This window comes from Cottoperca gobio, chromosome 11 (assembly GCF_900634415.1).
Source record: "Cottoperca gobio chromosome 11, fCotGob3.1, whole genome shotgun sequence".
NCBI lineage: Eukaryota > Metazoa > Chordata > Actinopteri > Perciformes > Bovichtidae > Cottoperca > Cottoperca gobio.
This window is the reverse complement of record NC_041365.1, coordinates 9,051,064-9,066,421: the sequence shown is the minus strand read 5'-3', so window position 1 is coordinate 9,066,421 and position 15,358 is coordinate 9,051,064. Positions and strand designations below refer to the sequence as shown.

Below are 15,358 nucleotides of genomic sequence, written 5' to 3'. Positions count from 1 at the left end.
TAAGAGTCCGCGTTCTTGATTTCCGTGGAGTAGTTTATTTGGTTTAGTATTAACTGTGTAAATAAGTGAGATAACAGTGTGTGTCACTTTAAGAGTCAGTCTTCGGGTGGCTTCTTGATATTAATAGAGCTGCTGTGTCTTCCTCCTCTGACGTAATGCCCACAGCGTACAGAAAGACAGGCAGAGAGGTCCTGTCACCGCAAAGCGATAACACTAGTCTGAACAAAAAATAACAGATAACGAGCTGCTCTGCTTTGGGTTGCTGTGGCCAGCAAATCCGGGCTCTGGGCGGCTAAATAACATACTATAACATCGGAATATTTCAATACCAGAGCCAACCTCACTAATCAGTCGGTATCAGCTTAGTTTAATGTGTTGCCGTGAAGCCTTAACTATCTCTCTCTCCCTCTCAGACCAAAGAAAAAAGAGACAGCCAAGACACTGTCACCCCGTTCGACATCATCAACAAACAAAAACCCCACAAAGAGACGAACCAGCCAGCCAGCCAGCCAGCCACCATCTTAACAGGCTGCTGAAAGAGACACACACTGAGAGAAAAGAGGCTAATGCTTATTTTGATCAACAGGTAAGCAGCACCAAAAGAAACACTACGAACACAAATGCACACCATGCACACAGCCCTCTCTACTAGTTGGTGCAGTGGCATTGTAAACGGCTACAAAACAAAATGCATCGGCGATGCACGGTTGGAGTTGTAGATGGCGAAATGCATGCTCTCGGACAAGTGGGAAGATGAAATGTGTTCGTCTTAAAAGGAAGCCGGGCTATCAATGGTGCGTTTAGGAGACAAAATATTGCTCTGTTGGTCGTTAGTAGTTTTACGACGGACAGCAGTCGGTTTGCGTCTTATGTAACTAACGGCCTGAGCAGCGTCGGTAAGGAAAGAGGGATCTGCTGAATGAGAGAGAGGAAAAGAGCAGCACCGCTTTGAATTCACATGGCAATTTACATTTAGGTTAGGACACCCAAACGCTACACAAATACAAATTGGGGGGCTACTGGGGACCGCTACTGCTTTGAGTTTGAAGCCAACAGCAAGGGGACGTGGAGTGACTTAGTCGCCTCAAGTAGGTTTGTGTTTCTTTGTAAGTTTTGTTTCTTGTTTTTGACATTTATTTACGATAAGTGGCATCCTGACTTGAGTTGCTAGCAGCCGGTGACTTGCAGTGATTTTGTCACTCCAAAGTAGCTCTCGTGTAACTGCTATGTGTTACTTTTTGTTGTTTTCATTGATAACTTTTTCATTACTATTCTGACTTCAAACTTGATACTCAAGTTCAGGTTTCTTGGTCCTGCGAATGACGCACGTCGTAAGAGAAAGAGGTTTATGCTGAAAGATGAACGCAGTTAGATGCTTGTAGTTTACCGGGCTAAAAGTGGAAAAGTAGTGACACTCTAGATCAAAGAGATTGTGTTTGTCAAGTGGTTTACAGCCGGTATGGCGCTGTTTTTGCACCTCTTTCATTGTTAGGAAGCTCGAGAGCGCATGGTGGATGTGGATTGTCGTAAAAGATCCCCAATAGATCCTCTCTTATCAACTTAAGTACTTATTAGCTCAAATATCGCGCATTTATTTATTTGTTGTTGTTGTTGAACTTTTCATAAGTGATGCCGGGAAGCCTGAGTTGCATTTCCACTCAACTTAGAAAAAGTTCCCCCCCCCCCCTGTCGTAAGAAACTGTGATGTTCCTTTGAGATAAGGGAGCTGGGTAGGCATGACAACTCTGTGGGGAGAGCAGAGTATGTGAAGCCAGTACAATGAGGCACACACTGCAAGGAAGCTTTTTACATAGTCCTTCACAGTTCTCCAATTCTGGCCCCTAAAGAACTGCTTATGTGTGGACCGACTTTTATTCAACAGATAACCTCAGTATTTTTTTAAAAGCAGAGCAGGCCCGTGAGACTTTACTCTGACCCCACACTTGTTAACAGTTGTTTGAGAAGCTGGAAGTTTGTATTTTATTAGGTGCTTTATTTAATTAATGTATTCACTGTATTCACCTTGTAAAGTTGCAAAACTTTCGCTGGCAATTTTTTTTTATAGTCCTTTTAAATATGAAGCATGTCTACATCTTAACCTTTGCGGCATTTCAATTTCAAGCATATATTTAGATTAAATGTTACACTGACTTTTTAAGCACTTTTAAAAGATAAAGACTAAGCTTTACAATTGGTACATCGTATTGCTCACTTAAAGTTGTGACAACCAATTATTTTCTTAAAAGTAGCAAAAGATTATCTGACAACTTTTTGAAAGTTTTGTGCTCTCGGCCAAAGAATTGAAAGGCTACACACGCATCTCTAAAACTGTGGGATTCACTTGAGGAAAAATACTAACGAGCAAAAGTGATTTATGTATTTTATTTTGTTGATTCTGAGGCTGTAAACGCTGAGTAACTATTTAGACTTTTTAAGCACATAACCTTTGACGTGTAGCATTGTCAGCAATGTAAGCCACACGTCTTCTATAATATTTAGGATTATGACAAATGGTTGTTGTTATTACTTTCTTTGAAAAACAAAAGACTTTACGAAGTCACAAAATTGTTTTCAAAGTTGAGTCAACAGTTAAGAGGCTCTTGATATTACTGTCTAAATTCAGTATTCACGTAAACTCAATGTGTAACGTTTGCGTGCATAATGGTGACATTTTTTTATTACAAGTCCTAAAGATGTAATCAAGTTTTTCTCCTGCTTTTTAATTTGTTTTGTAACCTGACGGGTCATTTCAAATGTAGTAGTTGGCAATGGCAACTCAAGACACTGTGAAAGTGAATCATGATCAAGAGCTTTATTTGATCAACTTTTAATATAGTTGGGAATATTTTTCAGACATCACTTTGCTGTCCTGTCATGTCCATCCTGCTAATGTTTTCCCCTTAGATACGACCAGCCTTGTGTCTGATCTCTTAACTTTAAATAGTTGTATGTCCACTTCATGTGCTCTTATATCCACCAATATCATGCATGTAATATGCCACTGTTCAACTTTTACAAACATTTAACAAGTTTCTTTAAAATGTGATCTAGCAATGTATCAATCTAGCGTTATAACTTTTTACGTTTTTTTACTCTTTCCAGACACTGGATATTATTGTATGTTACGGCCTTGTTCGTAGCTGCTATTAAACGTCAAAACAGTTGACGACTTCCTAAAGAGAACCTCTGCTTGTAAAACTCTTTCCCGTATGTGTGTGTGTGTGTGTGTGTGTGTGTGTGTGTGTGTGTGTGCGTGTGCGTGCGTGTGCATGCGTGTGTGCGTGTGTGTGTGTGTGCCGTGGAGACAGCCATGGCTTACTCATATGGCTGCAATATGTGAAGTCTCTGCGGTGGAACTGGGAAGAGAGAAAGTTTTGAAAGAGAGAGAGAGAGAGAGAACACATGGAGTGAGGGAAGTCAGAAATGTCCTGTTCAACTAGCTGGAATGTATCTCCTGTGTTTTATTGATGGTTTGATGTTCTGTAAGACACGAGGAACAACTGTAGTGATTTTGTGGGCTGCCATGCATTTGGTTGTTTCGAAGCCATACTGTGTTACAAGGGAAAAAGGCCGGTTTGAGAGAGTAGAAGGACATTTTAACGCAGTCTAAACAGCTTTTCTGGGGTGAATTTGCAGTGATTTCATTGGTGGACATGTGCCTCCAAAGGATCATGGTCATAAAGGAGTTTGGAAAGAAAGAGACACGTTTGTAAGTCTTAATGATAGTTATCATAATTGATAATTACCAAGTTAGAAACAAGTTTGCTTTTTGTTTATATACTTTTTTGTAAAAACTTTGATGTATAAAAAAAGGGCATAGTTATCTGTCAAAGAAAGCGTGACAAAATAGGAGCCAAAGTGTAAAGATAGGAACTTTAACAAATTATTACAAATAGTGGGTCACCTGGACTGAATGTTACACAGTAAAATCAATAACCTCCAATACGCTTGATGATAATCTATTTTTCAACAGAAAAAAAAAGTTTACAGGACTGATAAAAGTTTGTAAAATGTATGCCGAGCTTCTCCTGTAGCTTCTCTGCATGATACTGTAGGGGCTTCGGGTGAGGTTATGTATTTTATTTGCTTTGCCTTAGCTGCTAAAATCTGTCATCAGTAAGGAGATTACGAGTTATAATTCCTGCCATAACCTCCGTCACTCAGTCGCTGCTGTCTCTCTCCTTCTCGTCCGGACTGACGCGTTTCCTTTCTTAGAGTGTTGTGTCCTGCTTCAGGAAGGAAGGAACCGAGGACGGATTTCAGTTAATCTTGGCTTATTATTGCTGTTCTGTAAACTGGTGTTCTAGATGGTATATTAACATGCCCGCATGGCTAAAGACAGTACAGGAAAGAACTGTTATTTGTGACTGGAGTGTCGCCAGGAGCGATTGTTTTAATTTTTATTTAAGTTTTCCTTCTGGCGTTTTTCTTTTGTATATTTTGATTTGTCACAGAATTGTATGGAAAGCTTTTGCTCAAATGACATAGCACAAGTGTTCTCAGTTGACATTTACCTAACATCTCCATAGCTCACCATTAAGCTCATGTGATTATAAAATCCGTGCTCAGGCAATCGTTGCAAGAACACAGATCCTATAGTGTTTAAACACAAGAAGATCAGAAGGGATAGGATGCTTTTTAGTTTTGAAAGTATTCCTCTTTACGTGGACTCGCAACTGCCATTTATTTCTAATCTCCGTGCCCATTTATTTATGAACAAGGACTGTCTTAACTTTCACTGTTTCCAATAAGCAGGAAAAGATAGCATCTATTAAAGCAATCAGCCGGTATTCATCTCAACCCTGCCTGCAGTTCAGATAAAGGAAAACATCCATTTGTCACGGATAGTTTATTTAAAGAAAAAAAAAACTTTTTGCAACGCTTCTGGCTCTCTTGGCTCACAGCTCTGTAGCTCGCACTTCTATATTACACAGTCTCTTGTTTTTGCTCATATCTCAAGGACACACTTATTTTGAACTTATTTTACTGTCTGGGCACATTGTTCTGGCTCTTTCATTGCTTTATTTTCGCTGCTTGTAACGTGGGTGATACAGGGATTTGAGCTTATTCTCCTGCTGCAGTTACTGGAAGTCACTCAGGGAAAGAGTGTCTGCTAAATGCCCAAAATGTCATCCCCACTCTCTGTCTGTGGTTAGTACAGCCTTGTTTAGGCTTGAGTTAGTCTCTAATGTCTTTGGTCTTATTTTAGACTTTTAAGTCTGTCTTTTAGACGGCCTGCTTCAGATAACGAGCACATGGTCTTGGTTTAGGGTGAAATGATCCCCCCCCCCTGCCGTTTTTTAGTTTTTTTGGGACAGACAAATCCTAAATATGGGACAATTTTCCTTCCTTTGATCAGAGAGAGTAAATAATCCTTCTGTCATGATACAGTGGAGACTGAGTGGTGCTTGCTGGGATTTAGGCACCAGTAGAAGGTGATGAGACTATGTTGTTACCAAAAGGTTGTATGTTAAAACCACACAACACCTGCTTGCAACTTTCTGTATGACTATGGGTTAAATTGTATTTTCTGGTACAAGAAAGATTTGGAAACCTTTTTTAATCGACACAGCTTTGGCTCCCGAGCTACTTAATGAAAGCTCACTTGTGTGAGAAACCTGCTGGCTTGTTATGTGATGTGTTATGAGTTGCAAGTTCTGACTGCTTTGACTCAGCAGTATACTCAACACACTCACGCTTCCTGCGCACCCACATGTTCATTTATCAAATCACTGTTCATGTGAGTTTTGACCTTATGTAAAAACACAGTGGATGATTTGTTTCAAGGCTGTGTTCAATTAACTTTCAAATAAATCAAGATCTAATTGAAAATGAAATGAAATCGATACTCATTTGCTCAAGCGTGGGCAAAAAGTAGTGTCGTATGAAAAGATTTAATTACATTTGCTACACAGCGGTATCTTTCTCTGTATGTTCCATGTTGGACACATTCGACTTTGTGCTTTAATCATACATCTGTAAGTTAAACATTTTCCACAAGTCCCAAACGCTGTGTGCCTTTTGAGTTGCTGCTCGCCTTCAGCGTCCACCTTTCTCCAAGCTGCACTGTCGTCTCAGGTTTGAAGGGTTTCGCAAAGGAAAGTAGTAAAATAGAGCTCCGATGTTAATGACTGAATGTCATTCGGAGAAAAATGTAGCATTCCCATAAACAGTTGTCAGTGACTATATTGAAACAGAGTAGACAGAGTGTGTTCGGTCGTGGAAGTCTGATCCGATTTTCGGTGAATAAAACAGACTTGCATGTGTTTTTAAATGCTGGCGCCACAGAGAGCCTAATACGAAACGTTTGGAGGCCCTGAGGTCTTTGCATTAGCTCTGCATTATAAGATGATAGTAAATATTTTTTTAATTGCGACTTAAGTAAGTTTGATTTATGTTGTCCGCCGGCATTGTTGCTCTCGTTGTGGTTATAGTCAATAAAACCTTCGTCTTAATGGTTTTATATTTGGAAATGGAGTGCCACAATAAAAGGTAAAGTCTAATTACAATAACTTGTGAGGATAAATATTGAGTGAGCTGCAGCAAAAATCATAAAAGGGGAATCAATTGTACAATTAAGGTGAATTATTGGGCAATTGCCCTTTTTTAAGATTTAATCCTTACATAATTAATTTGAACTACATCCAATACGGCTATTTCTCATAGCAGCAGGATTTTATGAGGTTGTGGTTTGTGGAGTGGACCAAACATACTTGCAGCTGTCACATCAGGTCCTCGTAGGTACATTTATAATAACATTTTTTTTGACATTTATGATTTATACTCTTATGTACATACACGGTAGCTAAATCTTTTTCTTTGTATTATTTGCATAGATTTCTGCTCTCTTTTACAGTAGTGGTGTCAGCACACAGAAGAGGATATTTGAACTTGTTTCACTACTTTCAAAAAAAGTAACAATGCAGCTTGAATCTGGTTTTGTCAGAGATTATTTGGAGTTTTATTTCTTTTTGCTAGTGTTAACCGAGTATTATGTAAAGCCTTGCTTGTTTTTCAAAAACTACGGGAACACCAACAGGGATATCTGGATGTCTATCTCTGTCAGGATATTATCCCCTCAAGACTTCCCATAAACTATGTCACATATTTGTCTTTGTATTCAGGAGGTCGTTGTTAACAGTGTTCCAAATGTGCTTCAACAGCCTTGAAAGTAATATTAAGAGAAAGGAAAAGAGAAAAAAGTATGTTAAAATACATATGGCATGTATTTTAAAGTGATTTGGAGAAATACACTAGCAGTAGATAAATAAATAAATGTACAATATCTCTAAGAAATAGAAGAGGAACACAAATGAATAGTTTGGGATGATGTTTTTTTTAAAATGCAAATATTATATATATATATGCATTTGAAAGCAAGTGTAGGTACACATGTATACAGTCACTGCACTTGTGTTGTATCAGACAGTAGAGTATAACGAGCAGATAAAGAAGAGAGTTGATTTGATTATACAAAGAGTGATTGCGATATGCTCCACAAGCTGTGAAAATGTATTCAAACTTGTGGTGTGATGAGTAAATTTGTATACTGTGTTCAAGTGTTCCCGTGAACCCGGGGCTCCATCTGTAATTTCTTCCAGTTTTCTCTCAGCAGACAGACAGCGAAAAAATTATCTACGGAAAATGTGACAGTGGCATGAATCTGAATGTGATTTATGTTGTAAGCTTCTTTGTGTTGAAGCTGAAAAGGCTGTGCAGCACGCAGATGGAGAGAGTAGTGAACCGTTTTTCTCATCTACTGTATGCTTAATTCAGCGAGACTTTTCTCAAGTAGAAGTGTTTTTTTTGTTTTTTTTTTATCGCGGAAGCTTCTCTGGTAAAAGTTGTCACACACCAAAGTGAGGGCACAGTCGATGCATTCCGAATGAAAGAACGTCACTTGATTGTATATAGGACACATCCACCTGTTGTTTCTTAGGAGGAAACTAAGATTAGCATTTTATCGACAAGTTTTAATGTGTTCTACAGACGAGGGACACGAGAACTATATTTCTATATCACTTTTCCTTAAGTTACTATCAGGCCAACTCTGAGTCTTCTACAGGTTATTTCAAGCCTCTGTAGTTAAATACATGTCATTAATATGGCATCCGTTCCTTGCTGCTGTAAATCAGAAATGAATCAGAAATGCTCAACTTCTTCCGTTCATGCTGCAGTGTTGGAAAGAATTCATCTCTCCACTGTTGATAGATGACTATCAGTTATTCTAACGGTCCATCAGCACTTATCTTCTTCCGTTGAGATCAAATCTGTCTCGAAATCTCTGTTTCTCTTATTCGTACTGTAACGCAAGAAAAGTGTCGCCTGTGCTTCACCGTGCTGCAATTATTGTCAAAATACTGCATTTACTTGCTCAGAGAATGCAATTAAGTTCCATTTCAAGTGTAAATACACACTGACATTTGTTTGCTATTGTGATCTTTCTCAGTCACAACAATATTTGTCCAAAGCAAACATTCCTTTTCTCCTGTCCTGTAGTCGTAGAGCATTATCGTTGTTGTGCTGTAGGTGGGTGTGTTTGTGTTTAATAAGTCCTGCGCTCATGTATATGTACATACATAATATTAACACTGTCTTTTAACAATATTTCTATCCGCCTGTGTGAAATATGAAGCGATATGTTTCATTAGTGAAATTGTGCATGTAGCCTTGTTATAACTACATAACCGGGGCTCATTTCTTTCGCTTTTAGAACTACATGGCTCTCTCTTTCTCCACCATTCTCACACACACACACACACACACACACACACACACACACACACACACACACACACACACACACACACACACATGCACGTACAGCCCCATTAGTATTGTAGTCTGGGATCTGGCTAAAACATCTGGTGGCTGAGTAACTTTTCAAAGTAGTCTTTGTCCTCGCTCTTTGTGCACGCATGCGTGTGTCTGTCAGGGTGAGCATTTGTGCGTGCAAGTGTGTTTGTCTGTCTGTGTAATAAGGGGCAGACTTTTTATGGCGTCCCGTCAAATTAAAACTATGATTTAATAGACTAACGTGCGGTTTTTTTTTTTTTCTTCATTTAAGCGAATAGCCACACCAGCCTCTGCAGATTTGCGCGTGCTTCTGACCGTGTGGACTGTAGAAAAAAACATTAAGCATGGATCTAGTACCTGTAATTGCTGAATGGCCATTCTGGTGGCCTCTTTTGTTATTTTATTCATGTAACCCCGGCCGGCTGCTCCGTAGCAGAGAGACAGCGGGAAGAAAGCACAGGGAGACATGACACCCTTAACTTGCCTCTGGTCCAGCTTGACATTTCTACCTAAATCTGAAAGAACCAGTGAAATGTGGTTAGATACAGCAAACTGTCTCACCTGTTCTCTGCTGGATGGGGCTGGGCTTTTCTGATCCTGTTAAATAATCTTGCAGTAGAAGCTTTGGGCTTTAGAGGGTACAGCCATGCAGACAGCTTGAGCTGATGCCCGCAGGGCTTCACTTTAAACCACATGCACTTTGAAACAGGCAGGAATTCATCTTCTCTTACAGCACTTAGGAGTGCTTCATCAACATATTGAAAGGTGTAACATCTTCTACTGGTACAAAAACTTTAGTTTAATGTGCTTATCATATATAATGTAGGAAATTCTTTGATGTTTCAAATGAAATGGTTGACTTTGGGCAGTAAGCCATAACCTGTGAGCTCAGGTTCCTCATGAATTTCAATGGCACTTTATCTGCAGTGTGATGCCACTGGAAAAAAAGTGTTTGCTGCAGCCCTCATCTGATTCTTCTCACACCATCCTCTGTCCTCACCGTGGACACCCTATATCTAATCTTTGTACTGGACAATAAATAGGATCGTGGATTGTGACAGTAGTATATTTTAACATATTCAGGAGTTAACAATACTTTTAGGTATTTGTTTGCAGGAAAATCTAAATATGTTCTTTTGAAGGAATTAATTTATGGAACATACCAACGTCATTGAAATTAGGTGTGTTTGTTTTTTTGATAAATGACTAATTTCAACAATGTGCTCAAATGTTTTTGCAGATTATTCTCGAAGGAAAAGAACATCAAAACCACATCCTTTTAAAACACTAACCATCCTCGAGTGATGACCTTATCAGGACTCACCCTTTGGGTCCTCACCAGCATTTGAAGACCAAAGAGATTTATGAAATTTGTCATCCATCAGCATGTTCCTTTTTTTGGATGAATTATATTTTTGATGGTCAGCATGTTTTAAAATAAAACTCTCTTAAAGGGGAAGTCTTCGGTTAGTATTGACATTAGACTTTGTTCAACAGTCCAGCACTCTCCATTAACGGCTCTGATAAGTGGTATTTTTCAAGGTCAGCATGTTTTTTTACTTTATTTGGTCTCTCGCGAAAACCTTATTCAAAGTGTGTGTGTGTGTCTGTGTGTGTGATCAAGTGGCTGCATGGATAGATGGATGATGGAGGGAGGGAGGTGGTTCTTTTTTGAAATGGAAATTAAGGGGGCGCACATCTGGGGGTCTTTGAGACTTTTGTAGGGAAGAGGAGAAGGTGGGTGTCAGAGGCCCACAGTCAGAAGTGTGTGTGTGTGTGGGGCGTGGGGGTGCGTGGAGGTTAAGGAAGAATGGATGAAGAAGAGGGAAAGGATAGTTTTTCATTTCTGGGGAGGTAGGAGGGAGAAGATAAGGAAAATGGGATAAAGAGAAGTGTCTATGGTCTGTGTTGGCCTGTGGAGTGGGGAGAGATGGGGATGGATGGATAGATTAATGGATGGAGTGAGAAAGGAAGTAACACAGTAGGAAAGGAAAGTAATAATAAAACAAGTCTGCGATACACATAAGTAGAGTAGGAAAAGGAAATGCTTAGAACAATAAGGTGGAAATAAAGAAGGAAAGGATGGACAGAAGGACAGATGAACAACTCATTTGCATAGACACAGGAGTGGGAGGAGGAACAGTGGGGGGAGAAAAGGGGGCAAAAGATCAGTTTCTATAGTCGAAAACTTTACGGCTGACAGTTAAATTTACTCCGGGCCTGTGTGTGTGAGTGCGTGTGTTGGGGTGGGTGGTAAAGCACAGCGGGGGGCAAGGCGTTTGTTCTGCAACATGGCTTTTGGGCTTTTTAGTGCTTCACACTCAAGTTGTCCTCTCTCTTTTCTTTAGTGGCTGATTTCACCAAGCTGTGAGAACTTCTCTCCTTGGCCGTTTCTTTCTAACCTTTTCTCTCTCTTGCTCTCTTAGATGAGTCAGTGAGTTAAATGATTGCATTATAAAAATGTCAGTTTAGTGTCTGAAGAGCATGTGTTAGGAGGAGGTTCAGGAAACCAGGGCAGATGACGTGCCTTGACAGATCCACTGTAGCTTTTGTGATCTCTTCAGTCGGCCACTCCCTCTGCTGTCTTTTGTTCTTTCAGTTACTTGGACATCGTCAACTTTCATACCTCTATAAAACATAAACTGTGTGCTTTCCGATAGTTGAAGTGCACTTTATGCGTCTTTACTAGATTTAAATAAAACCTCAGGGGATGTGTCTGTTGTGAGATAAGACAAAACAAGCGCTCCTCATGTTTTTGTTTTTCAAATAATAAAAATCCTTTCAGGATTAGTTTGGCAAGGTGTGAAGTAGGGAAAAGCTCCGGCTGTATCTTGCCTGGAACTCAAAGCAGCTTTAAAATGGGAGTCATGTCTTGAAGGATAAGATAAAACAAGTGCTTCTTGTTTTGTTTTTCAGGATGTATTCCAGTAATATTGCACCACAGGCCCACAACTTCACTTTGACTATACATGTGGGGTTATAAAGCAAAGTGTTAAAGATGTAAAAAGTCTCTCCTGAATAAGACTGAAGAGTGAGGCAGCAGCTTTGACAGCGTGAAAACCGAGGAGATGGAGAGATGGAAAGAAAAAGGGAGTGAAGAAAAACAGCATGTGGAGTGAAAAGTAACGTATCTGAGCAGATGAGTTAGCAGCAGCGGTTGAAAAAGTGAAACGCAAATGTTTGGGGTACCACATGTAATCTGTTGAATAACTACAATTTAGCAACATACTGTACGTTATAGTCATTTATGTGTCTAGAGAAAACCCTTAGGAATAGATTCAATTTGAGGATGAGGGAATCTTCGCACATCAAGAGCGATGAGGTCACTATACACAGTTGTAGTAGCAGGTATTTATTATTTAATTTAGTAATAATTTTCTGCAAATGTGGCTTGTGGAATCCTTATGATAAACATGGCTATGTGAAGAATGATACAGCTCTATGGCATTAAGTCAGGTTTTCAATCTCTTTGCAAATGAACAACGCAACATTGCAAACATTCCTTGCTGCAGACCAAGACAGTGAAAGATGCTTTGGCATTCAGTCACTGCATCGGATTGGTAGCTTGGTTCTCTGAAGCACTACACGCATCTTTGATTGAGAAATATGAAAGAATGTTTTCATTGCTGTGATATTATTGCATTAACGAAATGACTGAGATAGTATGATCCTATTTGGCTTTGAATTTAATTAAATTCCCGTTTTTGAATGGAGTGCAGCCCTGCATTGACATCACTGAGGCCCTGAAACCTCCCAGTCTTGCTTCCCGGTAGTGTTCAACAGGGAAATGCTGCTTCACTTGGCCAGCGTGCAGATAGAAGGGCTCTGGAAAGGAATATAAAGTCAACATTGTGGGTTGAAAATGTTCCGTTGTGTGTCTCTGTGTGTGTGTGTGTGTGTCTGCGCACGCGTCTTAAATTTGTCCAGACATTTTTCCCGTCGGTCCGGCCGCTTGTAGGGAACGTCCGATTCTCCAGGAGAGGAAAGTGTGTGTGTGTGTGTGTGTGTGTGTGAGAGAGGAGAAAAAGTTGTGTTACGAGTGTGTGGCAGTATGTGCATGGTCTAGTGTATCGCCGTGTTTCTGTCTGTGGATGTGCGCGTGTGTGACTGACGTAATGTTTGAGCCTACCCACACAGAGACGAACCAAACCGTGACACACGCACACATATAGGGGTGTGTACGTGTGTGCATGTGTGCATGTGTGCATGTGTACGTGTGTGTGTCTAAAATAATCAGATATGCTTGGCAGACTTGCGCAGGCTGGTGAGATGTATGTGTGTAATGTGTGCGTTTCTGGCAGTGCTGTAGTTTGTTTTCCATATTTTGGGGGAAAAGACAGCTAGACAAGCGTCAACAATCAACATGTTGATTTATGCAGCTACTAGTTCCTTCCATTACGCCTACAACTACCACTGAAGCAGAGTTTGTTCTCCATTATTCTTTGATGTATGAGAGTCTTAGCTGTGGAGAACAAGGTCAAAATCAACAGTCCTGTGTTGATTTATGCAGCTCCCGGTTTCCTGCTACTATCGTACATCAAAGCTGGACATTAACATCGTCCATGCAGGCAAATGCGGATACTTACTTGACTGTGGTTGGTAAATTTGTCTCCACGACAGCAGTTAACCGTCTGAAAGGATGGCAATTTCTAACATGTAGAAGCTACTTTGTCCAGCAGAACAAAAACAAAAACTGAACAATGTCAGAGGTGCACATACCATTTATTTCAACATGACAGCAGTGATGTAATGTAATAGATGGCAAACTCGCGTTATTAGAGTTTTTATGGAAAGGCTCTGTAAATTGTCATATTTCCGTGGTGTCTTTAGTGCCTCTAAGTCTCAGAGTCTACCTGGAGACATTTGCAGCATGTCAGCCACTCTTTCGTTCTCCTCATAACATGTACTATATAGTCGACTTTTGAATACAGAAAATGACCCCCAAATTGGTCATAATAAAACAAAAAAAGGTCACAATTCTTAAACTAGTGGCTGCATTTTTTAAATCAATTTGTAGGGCCGTACTTGACTAAATACTGACTGACACTCATACGACATCAACAGATCTGTAAAACTGAGTTTTAGTAACATTCAAAAGCGCTACTTTAAATCTTGTTTCCTGAGATGAGCTCATAAGCTTCTTTGAAATAAGTCATTCAGGAAAAAAATCATAAAAAAATGACTCAAGAAATCTAAGTCGACCAATTAGTTGACAAATCGACTAACACTAAGCACTAAGAGGAACATATCTTTTAGAGGGAAGTGTCAGTAACTTGCACGTGCGTCTATGTCAGAGCTAAACTTGAAAGCTGTGGGGCGTTGGTGACTGTAATGAATAGACATACCACTCCCTCGATTTTAATGTCAGCAGCTGATAGAGCTGGTTGATCAAGCTTTCTGATTGATGTTGTTATGACAACAACCTTTGTAAAGGAATTTCTGCTTTGCTCTATTCTTGTTTGCAGAAAATTCTCACATTAGACGAGCTGGAACTAAGGGAGTTACAGTATGGCCTTTTTGGAAAATGGGGATAAATGATTGAATTATGTGATCGGTGAATCGATTAATTGACTAATTTATTGTGCTCTGTCATCAGTCAAAAGTAATTCTTTAGGAACTTTAAAAAATGATGTTTGTAAGCGTGAAAAGTCACCAGAACACCGTTTGATTCAGACATCATCCGTTCGTGTCAGCTGCTACGCAACTGCTCATAGTGGACTCCGTTTTCTGACATGTCCGCCGCTGGGAGCTATCATGTTAGTATTTTCTAGCCAAGGTATAAAAACTGTATTATTTCGTTTTTTTCCCTCTTCCATCAGTCCACATAACAGAAAGCTGTTATAACATAGGAGCTGTCACTAACTGACTTAAACGGGCATCTGTATCACCTTTGGGGTTACTGTGATAAAGGTATAGCTGTTTATAGAGAAGAAGACACATTTTTAAATGATATATTTGATGAAACTATACATATCTTTTTTTTTTGTTCAAGATACAAATTTCAAGCTCGTTTGTGGAACATTTTATAGACTTCCAGTCATTTCATAGTGTGTTTAAAGGAACAATGAAGAACAGATGCATCTCATTTTCCTGTGTGTGCCTGCTCTCTTATTATTATTCAGCTTGTGATGTTAAATCCATGCTGCAGTAGTGATGAGTCCACAAGTGAAAAAAGAGACCTACTTTGTGTCTGTGTATCCAGGTCAAACATAGTTGTGCTGTAACTTCAATTTAGTTGTCCTGTTTTCAGCATTCAAAACATGAAACAAACAATTACAACCAATTAAGAACTTTGAGACCATTTTTATCTAAAATAAATATATGCAAATATACTTATTTTTTGATTACCCTAGCTGATTAATGTATTTGGAACACAAGCAAAGTAGAAACACACCCAAAAAAACAACAATAACTTTCAGATGCAGCGATAAACTAGTGCAACCATGTTGTTTTCAGATGGAGCTTTGATGTACAATTAAATATGTATTTCTGTGTTGGATTTGTCGAAGGTAAACCCACAGTTTTATAACTTTTAAAAAGCAGTTAAAGAATCCACTCCGTC

General features: G+C 39.5%; 1 long non-coding RNA gene across 1 annotated transcript in view; it reads left to right on the top strand.

Moving 5' to 3' along the window:
* Window positions 1-239: 239 nt before the first annotated feature.
* Window positions 240-15,358, top strand: part of LOC115015840 (uncharacterized) — a 49,470-nt gene continuing 34,351 nt past the window's right edge. The window contains exon 1 of the long non-coding RNA XR_003833032.1: window positions 240-586. This is a non-coding gene — a long non-coding RNA (uncharacterized LOC115015840). The remainder of the gene's footprint in view (window positions 587-15,358) is intronic.